Source organism: Sus scrofa, chromosome 6 (genome assembly GCF_054392235.1).
Source record: "Sus scrofa isolate SSC_HxYL_T2T_F1_AM1 chromosome 6, Sscrofa_HxYL_maternal_Yorkshire_Landrace_v2.0, whole genome shotgun sequence".
NCBI classification, from domain to species: Eukaryota; Metazoa; Chordata; class Mammalia; order Artiodactyla; family Suidae; genus Sus; species Sus scrofa.
In genome coordinates this window covers 108,867,609-108,881,095 of record NC_139388.1, presented here as the reverse complement: position 1 = coordinate 108,881,095, position 13,487 = coordinate 108,867,609, and the positions used below count along the sequence as shown (strand labels likewise).

The following is a 13,487-nucleotide window of genomic DNA, read 5'->3' as shown; positions in this document are numbered from 1 at the left end:
ACTGCAATGGTGATTACAGATTCAGTTCATATAAAGTCTTACCCTGAGTTCACCTTCCTTTCTTCTTCTGTTATCTTTGATCACATTTCCCTTCTCTTTATAGTTCCATATTTATCTCCAGATACAAACAACTGATTACAGTGGTGAGTGATTGTAAACAGAACCTATTTTCACCAGGGTAAGAAACTAGGATTAGAGAAGCTGTCCTACACTTAAAATGCACCTAAAAAATCTAGAGCCTCCCAAACACTGACCACTGAGGACTCAGTGCTAGTCCATCATCACTGGCATCCTAGGAACTAAGAACATCTTAGGTTTTTCTTTGATTTGACAAATATTTGCTTTGATTCCACTAAGTTCCATGTGCTGTGCTAGGCATTTGGTTTACAGGAGTAAATTAAACAGACTCCAACATCAAAGACTTCATTCAAATGGAGGAAGACTGACTTGCTTAGTAAGGAAAATGAAGTGGCATGCATAGGTGACTGCGGGGTTGGCGGGGTGGGGGGGTATCCAAAAGTTGTACCTATCCCCAACCAGAGCAATAAGTAGGAAGCTAACCCCACTGAATTTGAAAGAATAAATCAACAAAGATAAGTAAGGGAGAAGAGAGGGGTCTCATCTGGTAACTGTGGGTCCCTTTCAGAGCTGGAAATGACAATTGATATCACCTGGTTCAACCAACCTCCTCATTTTGCAGTTGAGATATCAGTATTTTGGGAAGCCCTTTCCCCATTAATCTTTATAATCATTTTAGAGGGTGGTAGAAGGCAAACATTATGTTAATTTTTACAGACAATGCATTAAGTCAAGTGTATAGAAGTAATTTATAAAAGCCTCCACGAAAATATTTGATGAATGTGAATAGATATCTCAAGTCAAATGCCATTCACTCAAATTGTTATGCTAGGACAAAGAACATTATTCCTATGCCAAAAAAAAAAAAAAAAAGAAAAAAGAAAGAGAAAGAAGCACTGGAACAGAGAATTGAGAGCCCTGACACTAATAGTTTTGTAACTCTAAAAAGATCTTCATATTTCACATTTATAAAAGGAATTGTGGCATGAAACACCCTAAAATTCTAGGGCTATATTGTCAGATTGTGCCAGTTCACAATACTCTGTGCTAAGATAGCTAAGATAGGTGTTGCTTGCAAATGTAAAGTTTCTAGAATCTCTCCAAAATCATCTGAGATTAAATGTCCCCTTTTGTTAAGTTTTTGGCCCCTAAAAATTTTAATTCCATGCTTCCTCTTTATCCAGATTTATCTGTATTTCCTTCTTCCTTTTCTCCAAAATCCCCTAAGTTGCCTGAGCTATGATTAAGCATTTAGAAAATTCTCAACAAACTTATCCCATAATGAAAAAGCACTCTGAACATATTTGTAGCTATGGAACTTAAAAGCACAAAACTGCAATATTTACAATATTTCAAACTTGAAGCCATAACAATCCTCAGTCAGAGGGACGTAAAAGCAGCCCAAGTGTGGAGGAAAATATATTAATATGATGAGGTTTAAATTATAGATCTGAAAATTCACCTGAAAAATTTTTCTTCTCACTTTGTAGGAAAGTCATAGCCATATTACACAGATTATCTATGTGAAACCCTAATTTCATGCACTATTTCCTCACTATATGTTTAACTACCACCTGCTTTTCCTATTTATTCACTAAATATCCCTTAAGTCCCCATGTTCAAAACAGAAAAATTCAATGGAGATATTTGTTTGTTTTGTTGTTTATTTACTAGGTAAGTGGATGAGAAGTTTGGGGTTGTTTGTTCCTATATAAATTTTTTTCTCTAATATTATAATAGACAGCTTAAGATATAAGAAAAGGCTATAGTTTAATGAGATCTTTAATTCCTCCTGGTATGCCAGCACTTAACTAATGTCCAGTCTTTTAATATATTTAATGTGTTCTCAATCAATTCAGTTTTAATATAGTGATCGATATTGATTTAAAGTACTAGACTTTTCTATATTTGTTTCACCTATTTTATAAGATCTTATTTTCCTCAGAATATCCTTGAGATTGTGTCCCACAAAAATCAATACTCATGAACTATAATTAAATTATTCTAAAAATTTATTTACTTTACATTTGTATTATCCCTGAAAGCAATTACATTCAAATCTATAGAATGTTTAATATGGGTATAAACCAATCCTTGAAAGCCTTAATAGTAAAGAGATTCTCATATACTGAATCACTACTACAATAAATATAATGCATTAGAACTAGTATTATAATACTATGTATTGATTGCATTTATTTTATTTAGTTCCACTTATATACTTTTCATCATTCATCAACATAAAAATTAAAATCTGTTTCAACTTTCCTTTTAGTTCTTTCTGCTTTAGAAATCTCTGCTACCTCCACTATTCCACATTTTACCAAATGGGATCTCTGATAAAATACATTTTCACCCATTTCACTATTTACGTTCACTTACATTCATCTCCAGTATATTTCAATACCACTTCACTAAGTGATATTTAAAAAAAAAGAAATGGTAAAAGCAATACACAACAAGCTCCCTATCCTTCAAGAATATGCCAAGTACTTGAAGAGTCAGGGCATGCCTTAAGGAGATAGTTGCTGAATTTAAAAGTAGTAAATGAAAACCCTCAAAAGGAACATGACAGAGGTTCTGGTTTAAGATAGTGACACAGGAGACTTGTCACCTTACCTCCTCCCACGGACACACTGAATTTTCAGCTGCATGTGGAGCAATTCTCTCTGAAAGAAATCAAGAAACTAGGTAAGTGATCTAAACATTGGGTGAAAGAGAAAACAACACCTACTGAAACAGGTGGGAGAGGCCAAAACACAGACTTGCCATAGCCTTATCCCTAGCACAGCAATACACAGCAGGGAGGGACCTCAGTTCCCAGCTTCTCTCTGAGAGATGAAGGGTTTGGACCCCAAGTCTGGTGCCCCAACTTTTAAGACCTGCTACCCATGACTTCACTTTCAGAGGTTTATATTCAGGACACTGAAAGACTCCTTGATCACTGTCACTACCTCTAGACTTTGTTCCTCTGCTATCACTTTTATTTTTCTTGTTTTGATGCCTATATCATCATCTTAAATCCTTCTGTACCCTGGCTGAACCAGTGGGTCCTAGAAACCTTTCCTACTTCCCAAGTCTGAATTAGATAACTTTAGTGGACTCTTGAAGGGCTTCTTGTTTACCATCACTTTGCACTTAAAAGGCCTCTAAATAATTGTCTCTTCCTTTGCACGACTCCCTCTTCGGTTTCTCAGTGCCTTGAGGGTCAGGACTGTGTCTTCCTCTCCTCTCTATTCTTGACACATATATATTTCCTTACTTAGGACATTCAAGATATAAATATTTGCTAAGGGAATGAATCACTGAACCCCCCACCACTGTCTTCCCATTCTTATCACAGCTGATAGGGCTCAGAACAAGATACCCCACAAATATGGTGCCACGGCATACTGAGTATTTCAAGCTGAAAGAATCTGAGATGAGCAGTGCAGGAGGTCATCAGACTCTCAAGGGAGAAGTGCCCTCCCTACACCCAGAGGAAAGAAGTAAACCTTGCCTCTGAAAGACAGAGGGACACCAAGAGCAATCCCAGTGAGCAGGCCTTGCTGTTTCCTATGTTTACTGCATTTAGCACCTACGCTTTTTTATCCCATAACAATTTTCCACAACTTTTCATCAAATCTGACACAAAAACACTCAGGGTTAACCACATCTTTGGTTCTTCATTTCCTTATGAAGGCTCCCAAGTTACATAAAGCTTATATAAAATAGACGTGTCTGCTTTTCTCTTGTTAATCAGGGGGCCTCAGCAAAGAATTCAGAAGGGTAAAGGAAAAAGATATTTACACACGCACACACACACACAGGCATTGTCTAACTTCCCTCTTTCCTCAGAGACTTTAGCAACTGCGCGTCAATCCTCTTTACTCCATCCATTCCCTCATCACTTTTCCTTATCTGCATTTGTTCAATCCTCTCCTAATTTTCTCCGCTATGGCCCTCCTTCTCTGAAGCACCTAGCTCAGTGCCATGAACGTAGAAGGCTGGGGGAGTATGTGTGCTAATGACCAGAGCAGCATCAGGCTCACCAACAGTTCCCAAGGGTCTGCGGCTGACCTGATTGTGCAGCACACCCAGTAAATCATCTATCTCCGTGGCCATGAATGTGAGTTTCTTAACCATCTAGAACTTGACTGTTGAATATCCATTTTTTCTTCTCCATTCCTATCCCCCTTTCCTTGGGATTTCCAGGATTTAAGCAAATAGCAGCCAAGTCCCAGTGTCATTAGAAAAGTCCCGATGCAGTTATAAACTTATGGCTTCACTTTCTTTGTGTCTTCAGAAAGTTTAATGCCCAGTTACTACATGTGCTGGATAGTATTATTTGCTCAACTTTTCATCCCTCCATATTCTTATCATGGTTTACTATTGGAAGAACCATAGCAAATACTTCAATGTATCAGTGAAGTTGGGCTTGGCCATCTGACTTGCTTTCACTGACAGAATGTGAATGGAAGTAAAACTATGTCAATTCCCAGCTATAAGCATCACATGTTTCTGTTTGTCCCTTTGAATTTATGGCATCTTCCATGAGAAGAGCAGGTCTCAGGAAGCCACTGATCTCAGAACAAAAGACCATTGGAACAGACTTGAACTCCACCCACAACCTGAGACAGAACCACATTAGCTGACCAAGAGAACAATGACCCAGAAATAAATCTTTGTTATTTTTGGCCAGTGATATTTAGGGTTTGGTTGTTGGGCTACATTACTGCTATAGAAACCAGAGTGTTAAACCCTGCTTGATTTTTGTTCTCCAAGTCAATGATTTATAAACCACTGGGCTTTGGCAAGTAAAATATAGTATGAGGAAGGGCAGAATCCTGTTTCCAAAACACATGGTCAACCCAATAAAAATTCTAGAAATATCTCAAAGAGGAGTGGTCCATTTTTATAATTCACTGGAGTGTTACGATGCTTTGGATTGGTTATTGATACTACTACTTACCAGGATTGGTGTCAGTCTTTCTCTTCTATTAATTGGTATGGTCAAGGCCCTATCTACCATCTTCCTCTTCCTGAACACATTCAGTCACAGTCTGATTATAGCCCTTTTATACGGATGCTCAGCTCAAATGGTACCCATAAACCTCAGTTACATTATATCTTCACTGCTCAAGCAAGGCTTTTAAGATTTGTGAAGAGCCATAAAGAATATGATTACCGTTAAAAATACATGACATATAGTGATGAATTGAATATGGAAAAATACCCACATTTTCAGGCAAAGAAGGTATAAAATTGACTAAAAGCATTTTGAGGTTAAAAAAAAGTTTAAGCTCCTAATCTCTGACATCATTAAAAACTGCTTTTTTTTCTTTCTTATTTTTATTCCAAATATAGGTTCAGATTCCACATAAAATTAGGACTTGGGTAGCTTGGGGATTAAGAAACAGATGGGAAATTCAGAGTCCAAAATTGGAAGCCTTATTCAGCCTCTGATTTACTTATGATACTTAAAATCTTGCTCTTTCATTTCCACAATGAGTTGATTTGGCAAGACTTTCCAGTCAGCAATATTTAAGCTATTTTGGAGACAATATATTCAGGGTGTCTTTAGATATCTCAGAGTTTGTTGAGAAACTCTCAAGATATTGAAAAAAACTGTATTTAGTTCAATTTAATTTATGATTTAAGCATAAAAGGCATAAAAATGTTGAATGGTTGATTCTATGTGATACAGTAAATCTTAGTAGGAACAACCCAAGTTTTAGAAACAGTCATGGATTCCCTCCTACTTCAAAGCTGAATAACATTTGGAAAATTACTCAACCTTTTCAAGCCTTGGTTTCTTCATCTGGGAAACAGTAACAAAAGTACCTGAGGACTTTGTGAAGCTGGAAGCAGAAGCAGCATATGTGCATCCTAGAAAATCACCAGGTCTGGCAGAGTTAGAGCCCAACGAATGAAAACTAGTAAAATCCCAGAACAACAATAAGGTATCCAAAATTTGAAGCTTAGGTGTTTTGAGAAATGGAGTTACACAAAGAAATAAGATTTATGTGGCTTCTGGGATTGATTGTTCTCATATAATCCTTGAGTTTATCTTTGTGACAACTAGGTAACAGGAGAGCAGATAGACAGAAGAGCCCTGTTCAAAACACCTTCTTAAGGAACCAAGAAGAACAAAACAAAACACAGAAGGTCTCCAATCCCAAATTGCCAACAAACACTGGTGCAATCACAAACCAAACTTAGCAAGATCATTTGGCCACCTGGATTAACAATCACCTCTTTATTCAACCACATGCTTCAGGCCCACCTCTACCTGATTCTCATCACCAAACTGAAAGAACAGTTATCTTTCATAAAACCAATAATCATAACCACCAATATTGAATACCAACTCTGTGTTGGGTAACATGCTTCCTACCTGACATATTTTTAGATCTCTCAAACAATCTGAAAGGATGCTAGAATTCCAATTTTAAAGATGAAGAAATTGACCATAAGAAAGGTGAAGGTTCCCCAGGATTACACAGCAATTAATGAATAGAGCAGAGATTAAAAGCCAAGTTATTCTGCTTCAGGTCTGCCTGTCTCTCTCTTGCTCCCTCTGTCTCTCCTTCTTTCTTTCTGTCACATACACACACACACACAATGTGGGAAGAAGTGAACTCTTGTACTGCCAAGTTATGCCACTGAAACCTTTTGAATAAAGTCAAAAGTTTTCTCATAAGGTACTGCAATGAATATTTTTTTAAAACATGCATTTACTTATTCAGTGGACTGTGACAAAATTTCAGGCAGTTACCACAGTTTTCATAAACTCCTGCTTGGAAGACAGGAGGATGAGCTTAATGAGGTGCAAAGAGTCAGTCTTGAATACGTGTTATTGTGAGGAAGCAGAGCTCTGAGTGGGTGGCAGGCACATCCTTGAAGGGAAAAGAACCAGCCTCCACCAGTTTTTCTTTCTCACACAGGAAGTCAGCTTGGAGGGGCTTCACCGAGTGTCACAATCTGGGTGACTGTTCATGTTCACAGTCACCTCTTGCAGACAAGTATGCTTGCTGACGTCATGCTGCTGGCTTCGATTTGCCACCATGACTCAGGTGTTGCTCCTCTCAGGTAAAGGATCAAAATGAAGGGATTCTGTTTTTTGTTTTGGATTTTTCTTTGTTTGTTTTGTTTTGTTTTTCGGTTATTGTACTTCTCTGGACACATCATTCTGCAAAGTTATAGCTGAGGGTGAAAGCCTTGTCTCCAGCCTGGACCACAGCAAAACACATTTTGAAGGTTGCTTGAGTCTGACTCCATAACACTTCAGTGCTGACATCCATGAAGACTCTCCATTCTTCTCCTAGGTCCAATTCAACTTTTTCAGGAACTTTACACATGCTCACTCCATTTTGTTCTGTTTCATTTTAGTTGCTAGTCGCTATGGACTATGTCCCAGCCTCTCAAATTCACATGTTGAAGTCCTAATCCCCCATAAAATGGTGTTGGGAGCTGGGACCTCTGCAAGATGATTAGGGATTAGGATTAGCTTTGGTCATGAAGGTGGGACCCTCATCATGGGATTAATGCCCTTATAAAAAGTGCATGAGATACAAGGGCTCTCTCCCTTTCTCTATAAGCACTTACTGCAGAAAGGCTGTGTTAAGACACACAGCAAGAAGCAGCTCTCTGCAACCTGAATGGGGTTTTTACAAGACACTGGATCTGCTGGTACCTTGATCTTGGACTTCCAGCCTTCAGAACAGTGAGCAATAAATATTTGATATTTAAGTCACCCAGTCCATGGTATTCTGAAAGAAACCTGAGCAGTCAAAGATCCTAGCCAAATTTGCAAAAAGAGAGAATTAAAGAGGGTTCCAAATTCCAGGTTGTTACTGAGTATAATTTTTACAGAATAGAAGTAATTTCTGGAAATAAGAGTCCCATGAAATATTTGGAGATATGAGTACTACTCTTCCAGGAAGACTCTAGAGGATCTTGAGGATCCCTTTGCCCTAGCTTGTGGAGATGGTTCAATGATGAGAGTGTACAGGATTTGTGATAAGGTTCAGACACAGTTTTCAGATCAAATGACAGTTTCAAGAAGGCTCAATTAACTAGGTTCTTTAAATGCAAGCTACAAAAAAAAAAAAAAAAGAAAAAAAAAAAAGGAGAGCAAGCTTTCTGTTTCTTCGCATGATGTTTCAAAAGACATTTTCCCCAACAGGATGAGCACATCATCATGAATTCTAGACTAAGACCCAGACATTGAGTGAACTGAAACAAAGGCAACATGAAAAAGTGGCTCTGATAGGAAGAGATGCACCTTCAAACGAACTTGTTCTGAATAATACATCAAGTATTGAAGAACTCACATCTTAAGCTATTTTTTTTAAATACATTGTAAGATGCAAAGCACCAAGAAAAGCAGTGATGTTCCCTGACATTTGAGGAGGTTATCAAAAAAAAAAGTTTCAAAATTTTTGGAGACGTACAGAAGAGAATTCCTAAGCTATTTGGTTGAGCATCATAAGAACTTTCTTGCTTTCAGATGTCTGAATTTCAAAGACATAAGCCTGTGCCAGGAGTACCATGGCTGAGATAGCCGCCACGGAAGTGCCTCTGAGAAAATTATACTGAGAAGTAAGCATGTAAAGGAAGGAACAAAAGCACAGCCAACTGACAGACAACACACCCTGACATATCCACCCACAGTCCCAACAACCCTTTCTGAGCAATGGTAAAGACATGTCTAATATTGTAACTGTGAATATTTAGAAAGAGCTGCTTGTTGCTTAAAAGAAGATAACTTGTTGGTTTTAAAACAGCTCTGAAAAAAATCAAAAGCATTTATGGATTCTAAATTAGAAATTGGTACTTCAGAATACAAAAAGCAGAAAAGACTTTAGCCTACGATTTGACAGAGATTTATAAAGTTCCATAAAATTATCTGGATCTATAGGAATATACACTCTTAAAGAAAAATGCAACAGCAAATGAAATTATCTGTTACATTATAAGAAGAGCACATCCAATAAAGATGCAGTCATGAGCAAGAGACCCATGCTAGGGTCTCTTCAAATGGTGCACATCTTACTAAAGTTTTTCTTAAGAGCTCCATTGCTTGCCAGTATACCCACTCCCCCCCAGACACACACATCAAAAAGTACTCTTTGTATGCTTTTGGTCTCCTATTTCTTATCATAGTTGTCCAAGGGTGAAATGAGACTGGACCGAGTGAAGAGAATGTGTCTTAGATATCTCTCTCTCCCCAGGGCTAAATAATACTCCCAGCACATAATATATGGCCCATTAACATTGGCTCAACTTTAAAAATGGCTATTACATAGCAAAGTCTGTGGAAAACATCAATAGATCCTTTGATTTTACTCACACTATCATAGGTAAGCATAAGTTGATTCTACAGAGCTAACGGAATGGGTAGTGTGCCATGAAAGGGGCCAAGATTCTTTTTTAGACAGTTATATTTTATTCCCAAGAATGGCTGAGTGCTACAAAATGTTTCTGGGTTATTGACTTTAAGTGACTAATTAGAGGCAATGGCTTATGAGGTCATCCGTGTAGAATACTCCCAGAAATACAATTCCATCACCCTCTGACAGACCACATGGTACTAAGTGCCTGGATACAGCTAGCACAGACAAAGATGATTTAGAGGTACCATCCAAATAACCTCTGCAGAAGGCAACTTCCCAGGGCCTCTATCTAATCACAGCTCATAGATGCCCAAGCTGGCCTCCTAATTCCTTAGGAAAGGGTCTTTACAATCACTTATGTTTAGAATACAGAGGAAAATGAAACACAATCAATGCAATGGAAACAGATGCAAAGATTACATTTCTAATCTAAGTTAGCAAAGTGTTCTCTTATTTCTCCTCATCCTCATGGTTGAATATAATGACTTCCAAAATTCCTTTAGCACCTGAAAGCTAGCGAACACTTTAATTTATACCATCTCATTTGATCTTCATAACAATCTTGAGAGTTAAGTAGGGCAGAATTATTCCCATTTTCAAATGAAAACCTGACGCCAGGAGGAAAGGAATTACAATGACAGACTCTGATTGCAGAGCTAGTGTCCCTCCCACCACTCCATTGTTGTCACTGATGCTGGTCTCTGGGCTCCTCCCCTCCTTCAGTCCAGCTGACTAGCCAAGCCATTCATTACTAAAAGGATGAAATTTGGAGTTCCCACTGTAGTGCAGTGGGTTCAGAATCTGACTGCAGCCACTCAGGTCACTGCAGAGGTACAGGTTCAATCCCTGGCCCAGTGCAGTGGATTAAAGAATCTGACATTGCCACAGCTGAAGCATAGTTCACAGCTGTAGCTCAGAAACAATCCCTACCCCAGGAACTTCCATATGCCACAAGTGCAGTTATAAAAAAATAAAAATGTAAAAATTTTTTTTTAAAGGATGAAATTGCACCCACACATGGCCTCAAATGGGAAAATACAATCAATGAGAAAAGTATTTCAGAATTAAGGAAACCATAGTTAACACAGAAATAAAAATAACTCTAGGAAAGCTCAGAAAATTCTTTAATAACAGTCACCAAATCAACATCAACAAAAGAGATGAATACAATTCAACTCCTTCAGCCACCACCATGGCCAGGACAGAAAGAAGCAAGGCTACCCTCCAACATCAATTTTTTTTCTTCTTTGAAAGCTGTTCTGAGCACCCTTTACCCCAGCCTTCCCCAAGAAAACCAAGATCCCAGTTCCTCTCATACATGCTCCATCCTCTCCATACCTCTTGTCCCTCAGACTGATAGTTAAGTTCACAATATTTTCCAGGTACAGAGCCCACTTGAAGAAGTAAAGACCTGAGACCATCTAAGAGGATGGGGTCCAAGATGAAAATATGGCAACCATTCATCATCATGACTGAGGTGAGTGACATTTCAACTTCCAAGGGACTAACAGAAGTACATTCAATGCAGGTTATCTGATCCACAACCAGGATGCTGTCATTTGTTATTAGAATGCTGCTCACCACCATGTTTAGAAAGAAGTCTTAAGGACTTACTTTACTTCTAACAATTATCTGAACATTGGATAACTGAAAGATAACATACATAGGAGTGAACTCACCTACCCAATCTTTCCCATAAGCTCACAGGCATAACTGCTCATAATACAAGATTCCATAGCCCTAGTTTTATTGGATTCAAACTTAGGAAGCATTAAGCTTCCTTACGTAGCATTAAGGAAAGGTGAGACCTTTTCCTTACTTTCAAATGATATGTGCACCAGGTTTTAAAACCAAGTAAAAAGGAAGGACCACAGTAAAGTTTCTCTCTTGCTCCACCTCCACTCCACCCTCCAGTTTCTCTCCTCAGGTTCACAACTCCTCAGACACAACTATTTTTAACTATTTCTGAACATAAAGGGAATACTGTGTAAGACATGCTCTTTCTTCTTAGTTTACTTTTTTCTTTGAAACTTTCTGTCTTTGAATCCTGCTCTCATACTGAGCCCAGCCCTCCTCCTCAGAGTAAGCTGTTGTTTTCTTTTTCTCTCTATTCCAAATGTGGACAAAAGCCCCTCCTTTTTTTTTTTTTTTTTCCTTCATCTGTTACAAGTTGGTATTACCTAATGACTCTCTTTTAACAAAGTGAAGAGACCAAAGGAGAAACAAGCAAGAAAAATATGAATAGCACAAAAGAAACAAATCCACTGTGTACAGATGTCTGAATCTAAGAATCTCAGTAACAAGAGACAGACTCGCTCTACCGCAAAATTCTCCAAGTTGGACATATACAGCCTCCAGCCGAGTCTGGGGCACAACTTGCAGGCAATTTGGTTACAGTCCCTCCTTTCAGTTTCCAATCTCTGGAGCTAGAAATCATCCATGAGATGCCTACCAAAACATTCTGTTCCTTTCAGTGCCAGACACCAGCTTCCTCATTCCCTGGATCAAACACAGTTTATCCAAGTAAGTTGCTTTGATTAAATTCCCATTTCAGGCTGAAAGAGGTGCCTGTTTCACAACCTTTTCAGAATAGTGTTGACTGATCCTTCTGAAAGCAAGTTGATGATCAAATTATGTATGGCCCAAAGTTACTGATTTTTCCACTCCTCAAAATTCTGTCAGCTTCCTCAGCTCCTCCCCGAGAAAATAACCTAGCAAAAGAATCAGTATCATTTTCCAAGGTCACCAATGAAGTGTTCATTGACAATAAAACACACTGAATGCTCTCATGTCTCCATAGAAAGCAGCAGTAATGATGGTAGTGGTGGTAATAATGATGCTGCTGATGACAGCCAACACAGGCTCCGTGTTACTTCAATAACCCTAAAACAAAAAGACAAGGAAGCAAATAAGGCAGGCCACTGGGATTTCACAGGCATCCCGGTGACCACCTTCAGCAAGTCCTCTTCAGCAAGTAACTGCAGGAGTTTATAGAGACGCCTGGTACGGGGGAGCCACCACCTCTGCTGGGAGGAGGGAAACACAGCTACTGCCCACCTCCTCCTCAGTACCTGGTTTCTAAAGCAGCCACCTCTGTTAACAGTAAATTAGTGCATCGCACGTTTCTCCCAGTCTTTGGGGAACTGATTTTATGAAGGCACGATTGCTTCTTAGGTAGCCCCTAGCATCAGGAGAGTTCTCCACTGGAGGGATGCAGTTTTCAGAAATTAAAAAGAAAGAAAACAACTCAAAAGATTTGCTTCAGGAAACATAATAAACTGGTTTTTCCACTTCTCAAACTGTTTCCTTTTTTTTTCAGTTCCATAGCTCTATTTTATATCTTCCTATGATTTTTCTGTATTCACTTATAATGAAGATTTAAATCTTTCTCATAGTTATATTTCACACATGGGCTGCCTGCACTAATAGAGAAATCAGATAACCTTAGAGGCTGACTACTGGTAAAACTTCAGTAATTAAGACATACGGAAGTGAGCTCATTCATCCTGCAGCAAACTATTACTGTATACCTGATGTCATTTTATCACATTTATTTAAAAAAAAATTATTGAGAGTTCCCTGGTGGTCTAGTGATTAGGACTTGGCACTTTCACTCTTTCACTGCCATAGCCCAGGTTTAATCCCCGGTCTGTGAACTGAGATCCCACATCAAGCTGCTGAACACTGTGGCCAAAAAGCCCAAAAAACAAAACACCAAGTATTGAACATTTCAATACATATATTGTACATAAACCATATACCCTGCAATTAATTTTCACAAAGTAATTAAAAAACTTATCTTTATAAAAGTATTCATTTACTGTAGCAAATTGATAAAAACTAAAATATACAAAATACTTAACATTAGAGAAACTGCTTAGTAAAAACTGGTATATCTACTGAATGTGATGCAGAATGCTTATGCTATAATATTTGTGAAAAAGTAGAATACATAATTGTATCCATTCTATGACAGTAATTTTATGCCTATGAATATAGATTTGAAGTAACTATGGAAAAATAAAATATTTA

At 38.2% G+C, this 13,487-nt stretch overlaps 1 protein-coding gene across 6 annotated transcripts in view; it reads right to left on the bottom strand.

The window, feature by feature from the left end:
- METTL4 (methyltransferase 4, N6-adenosine) overlaps window positions 1-13,487 on the bottom strand; it is a 491,081-nt gene that overhangs the window by 168,547 nt on the left and 309,047 nt on the right. For all 6 annotated transcript variants that reach the window (XR_014807703.1, XR_014807700.1, XR_014807699.1 and 3 more), the window contains one exon: window positions 2,698-2,747. The gene's annotated coding sequence lies outside the window, so the exon portion shown is untranslated. The remainder of the gene's footprint in view (window positions 1-2,697; window positions 2,748-13,487) is intronic.